The following is a 6000-nucleotide window of genomic DNA, read 5'->3' as shown; positions in this document are numbered from 1 at the left end:
GGAATAATAGTGTAGACTGTTATCTAAATGGGAAACATCAGAGGTGCAGAGGGACTTAAGAATCCTTGGACAAGACTGCCAGAAGGTTAATTTACAAGTTGAGTCTGTGGTAAAGTAGGCAAATGCAATGTTGCTATCTGTTTCAAGGGCAATAGAATATAAAAGCAAAGAGGTAATGCTGAGACTTTATAAGACATTAATCAGGATGCATAGAATATTGTCAACAGTTTTGGACCCCATATCAAAGAAAAGGTGTGTTGTCATTGGAGAGAGTCCAGAGGAGATTCACAAGGATTATTCTGGGAATGAAGAGGTTAACATATGAGGAGTGTTTGGCAGCTTTGGGCCTGTACTCATTGGAATTTAGAAGAATGCGAGGGATCTCATTGAAATCTACTGAATGTGAAAGGACTAGATAGGGTGGATGTGGAGAGGATTTTCCTGTGATGGAGGTATCCAGAACTAGAGGGCACAGCCTCAAAATTGAGAGGCGACCTTTTAGAACAAAGATAAGGAGGAAATTTTTCACCAGAGAGTGGTAGATCTGTGGAATGCTCTGCCACAGACTGCGGAGGAGGCCAAGTCCGTAGGTACACTTAAGGCAAAAGTTGATAGTTTCCTGATCGGTCAGGGCATCAAAGGATATTGAGAGAAGGCAAGTGTATGGGATTAATTGGTATCTGGGATCAGCCATGGTGGAATGGCTTATGGTCTTGTGGTGAAATATGGACTGACTCCGCAGTGTGACCAGCAGCCTCTCCCGAGCAACTCTGGCTTCCTCCTGTCGACATGGCAACCTGGAGGTCATGTATCTCCAGGCTCTGTCTTGAAATTTTCTCATTGTGGCTGGCCACAGCTGATGAGAGGCTGCAATACCCCGCTGGGTCCATAGTAGGCTCAATCGTACTGTGACAAGAGACTTAGGCGAGGACGGTAAGAACCCAAGTACTGAAGTATCCAAAACTAGAATCAAAATACAAGACTGAGACAAGGTTCTAAACCAGACACTAGATGAGAATCCGAAGTAGAGCTGATGATTGAGCATCAAACCTGAGTTCGGGTGCTCTTTAAATATTAAAATCCTGGTGCCAACACATGTCCACCAATTGTTTAAAGGAACCATGCTAGCTATCCATACTCGGGAGAATCAGAGCGTCTAAACCCCAAAAGCTGGCGCAGTTGGGTGCATATCATAACAATTCCATAAAACTACTTTTTTCTAGTAATTTTCTTTATCTTGGGTTATCAGTATCAAAGTTCCAGTCCCTATACAAATACTTCTTTACTTCTCAAAGAGATGGCTCATCATTTTTTGTTAGAATTATTCCTTAACAAGGACCCTTTATAGCATGTCTAGAGAATGAAAGGGTAGTGATTCAATTCAGAAAAGTCCAGGTGAGAGACATTATGCTGTCTCAAAGAGGTGGCTCTGTGGAAAATACTGCTACAGTGTGACCATGCTTTTATGTGGATCTGAGAGCATGTAATCAGATGTAAATAGAATTGTGGTATGCTTCTTTGATGCAGGCATACATAGCAGACAGATGGAAATTCTGTAAAAGAAAAGCATGACCAAAATAGAAATGTTCCAGCAAGATTACATTGCAGAGTTGTGCCAGGCTTTTAATATATTAAATGCTCTGTGGTAACATTTAAATAAATCATGTGTTTATGAATTCTTCCTATGCTTGGAGGATGATTGGAAAATAACCAGATAAATAGCAGATTTGTTTTCATGAGGAGTGGCTACAACCTCCTTTTAACGAACCAAATGAGACTTCAAGTTGAGGGTGTGTATTAAGCCTAATGTTAGGTCTGTTAATTTATAATGATCAAGTGTCCATTTTCCACTCTTTGCTCGTTTACCTGGGATTTTCACTAATGCTGAGTTACCTCGCATTTTTCTGTCATTCATTCTTTGGGGTTTTCTCCTGTTCCGTGGATGGCTGCGAAGAGTAAGAATTTCAGGTTGTATACTGTATACATTCTCTTGTACTAAATAGAGTGATTGAACATCAAGAAGTATAACTTCAATTTTGTGTTCAGCTTGGATTCAGACTATCAAATATGCCTGAAATGAAAACTCCCCTTCCCCCAATATTTAACTGTACTGGGGTTCATGAGTAGAAGGTTATGTTCTTGGACTGTTGTAGCTCTGGAAAATAGTTTAAAAATCTGGCAGCACGGAGAAAGTAGGTGTTTTGATGCAAATCCACACTTAGCTCTTTGGGATTCATTTGATCCAATGTCAATTTTGTTTTTATCATATCTTGTAGCCTATGTAGCTGTGAAATTGAAGGAAAGTCCATTGCTCTAAAGGTTCACTAATCAAATATTTCAATATTGAAATGAGCCTATCAGTAAAATGTAATGTCAATTTGCTCCAGCAAACAAGATGAAGGAGAATCCCAAGATCTTTTACAGATTCTATATTAATAGCAAAAGGATAGCAATAGACAAAATTGGTTCTCCGTAAGATCAGGGTGGATATCTATGCATGGAGCCAGATGAGATGGGGAAAATATTAAAAGGATTTTTTGCACCTGTATTTACTCAGGAGAAGACAGGCACAGAGTCTATGGAAGTGAGGTAAAACAGCAGTGAAGTCATGGACCATATATAGATTACTGAGGAGGTGGTATTTGCTGTCTTGGGGAAAATTTGGGTAGATACATCTCCAGGGTCAGACTAGGTTTCCCCTGGACCCTGTGGGAAGCTAGTGTAGAAATTGCAACGGTCCAAGCAGAGATATTCTAAATATACGTATCCATGGGTGAGATGCTAGAGGATTAGAGAACAGCTAATGTTCCTTTGCTTAAGAAAGGCTTTAAAAATAAGCGAGGAAGTTATAGGCCAGTGAACCTGATATCAGTAATGTATAAGTTATTGGAAGGCATTCTAAGGGACCGGATAGATTAAGTAGACAGGGACTGATTAGGGATAGTCAACGTGGCATTGAGTTTTTAGAGTTTTCAAGGAAGTTACCAGGAAAGTTGATGAATATAAGGCAGTGGATGATGTCTTCATGGTCTTTGCAAGGCCTTTGACAAGGTCCCATACAGGAGGTTAGTCAGGAAGGTTCAGTCATTCAGTATTCAAGACGAGGTAGCAAATTGGATTAGACATTAACTTTGTAGGAGAAGCCAAAGTGCAATAGATGATTCCTTCTCTAACTGGATGTCTGTAACTAGTGGTGAGCCCAGGGATCAGTCTATTGTTGTTTGTATCTATATCAAAGATCAGGATGATAATGTGGTAAACGAGAGTAGCAAATTTGCAGATGACACCAAGATTAGGGGTGTAATGGATAGCAACAAAGACTATCAAATCTTGCAGTGGGATCTGGATCAGCCGGAAAAATGGCAGATGGAAATTAATGCAGACAAGTGTGAGCTATTGCACTTTGGAAAAACAACCATGGTAGGACTTCCATGGAGAACACTAGGACAGTGAGGAGCATGGTAGAACGGAGGGATCTGGGAATACAAATCCATTATTCAGGTAGATAGAATTCTAAAGAAAGCATCTGGCACATTAGAATTTGTAGATCAAAGTATTGAGTACAGGAGTTAGGATGTAATGTTGAAGTTGGATAAGAAATTGGTGCATTGTGTGCAGTATTGGTCACCTACCTACAGGAAAGACATCAATAAGATTGAAAGAATGAAGGGAAAATTTACAAGGATGTTGCTGGTACTTGAAGGCCTGAGCATTATGGGAAAGGTTGATTAGGTTTGAACTTTATTCCCTAGAGTGTAAATGAATGAGGAGGATGTTTGATAGAGGTATACAAACTTTTGAGTATAGATAGGGTAAATGCTAGCAGGCTTTTTCCACTGGGGTTGGGTGAGACTACAACTGGAGGACATGGGTTAAGAGTGAAAGGTGAAATGTTTAAGGGGAACATGAGGGGGATTTTCTTCACTCAGAGGGTGGTGAGAGTGCAGAATGAACTGCCAGCAGAGAGGGGGGATGCGGGTTCAATTTCAACATTGAGGAGAAATTTGGGTGGGTACAAGAGTGAGGGGATATGGAGGGCTACAGTACAGGTGTGGGTTGATGTGGCTCGGCAGATTAATGGTTCGGCACAGACTAGGTGGGCCAAAGGGTCTGTTTCTATGCAGTAGAGACTATGACTATTTATATCGTTAGGCTGCCCTTGGGTATTTTGAACAACACAGATGTTAAGGGCCACTTTGAAAGACAGTCTAAGTGAAAATAAAGGCATTCCATTAGTAGATGCTGTAAGTGCTCTAAATGGATCATTGATGGGGTTCGATTAAAGTGCCCTCCAAGGAGTCTCTGTACGTCCACCATATGGAATGCATGGGTTTCTGAGTCCTCCAGTTTCCTCCCACAGCCCAAGGATGTACCAGGTAGGTTGATTGGTTATTGTAAATTATCCCACAATTAGGTAAGGGTTAAATCAGGTTGACAGGGGTTGCTGGGCAGTGTGACTCAAAGGGCTGAAAGGGCCTATTCCGTGCTGTATTTCTAAAATAAACAAAAAGCTCAACCCACTGAACAAATTGAAGAGATTGCAGAATAAAGAAAATATAAACAGAATTTGTAGGAAACACTCAGAAAGTCAGAAAAAAATGAAACTGTTAATCTTTCAATCTTGGACTCTATCACTGGGAAAGAAGGTGAAAATAGAAAGAAACAGGGTAATGGATGGAACAAAGTAAATTTCTCTCATAAGGTTAAACCTAATATGGTCATTGAGATCAGATTAAGCTTTTATGTAACTGAGCCAAAATGTTGGTAGGTAGTTATCTAAAGTTGAAAGAATTCAACATTGAACAAGGCTGAAACAAGTCCAGGCAGGAAATGTGGCATTTCTCCTCGAGCATGGGTTGGGTATTCCAGGGAAATCCTGGACATCTTTGGAAATTTATGTCAACTATATTACAGTAATTCAGAAACTAACTTTTATATGCTGCAGGTCTGCATCAAGCTGTTTCCAAATTTCAGGTCTCCTTTCACAGTTTTGTCCATCTTTGTACTATTCCCCATTTAATTAACACAAATTTTAATTCTCTGACTGTCATGGTGAGAATTCAATTCAGGTCAATAAGCTTCAATATCTGGTGTTTGGGATGTTGGTCCAGTAACATAAACAAGTTCATCTAGATAGCATTCCTTATGTTGTTACTGTTCCAGTTTTATTTTTTTCTTATTAAAAGGCACAGGAAAATTTGGTACTGAAATCAGGAAATGGTTTCCTCAGCTTGATTAAGTGGCTGCTGTAGATAATTGCTTTCTTCGGCATTTGTCAGATGTTCTAAGTATTTGCCAAGTATCGCTGAGTGCTTCAAATTGATGAAGGCTTCTTTAATCTCCTCAGGGGTATCTCCATTAGATATCAAAGAAGCATATCTTGCAATTTTCCTTTATTGATGAGTGTTTGAGATGGAATTCTGTGCAAGGATCTGAGGAGCTGATGGTTCTTTTTGTCATTGCTGTAATAAATGTCAACTAGAATGTGGACACTCGAGAACTGAAAAATAAAATAAATGTCAATATTCCAATAAGTTTTTACTACCAAGCACATGTTCTCCACTGTCACCACCCCACCCCCTGCACACACACTTCTTTCCAGTCTTTCAAAGGGATCGTTTTCTTTGCAACTCCCTGACCCTTTGCAACTAGCAGTTATTTCCAAGAACCCAATCAGTCCTTCCAGGTGAGGCATCCTTCTTCCAATATAGAGTACTGCACTTGGTATTGACAATGTGACCCTCACTACAAACTAAATGCCTGAACAGCATTGCAGAATAATTTCCGAACAACTGTGCTCCATCCTCGGGAGTGGCCCTGAGCTTTACGTTGCCTGCCACTCTAATTGACCATCCCACTCAGACCTTTCTGTCTGTGAACTCCTGCAATGTTACATGAATCTCCTGAACTACCAGATATTTTAAATCAGCTTCCTTATCTGATCTTGCTCAGGTACCACTCCTGATACACAAATATATCATCTCTGCTCTGCCCTCAGAA

This window comes from Hypanus sabinus, chromosome 6 (assembly GCF_030144855.1).
Source record: "Hypanus sabinus isolate sHypSab1 chromosome 6, sHypSab1.hap1, whole genome shotgun sequence".
Classification (NCBI taxonomy): Eukaryota; Metazoa; Chordata; class Chondrichthyes; order Myliobatiformes; family Dasyatidae; genus Hypanus; species Hypanus sabinus.
The sequence above is the reverse complement of the archived record's forward strand: the minus strand, read 5'-3'. Positions refer to the sequence as shown.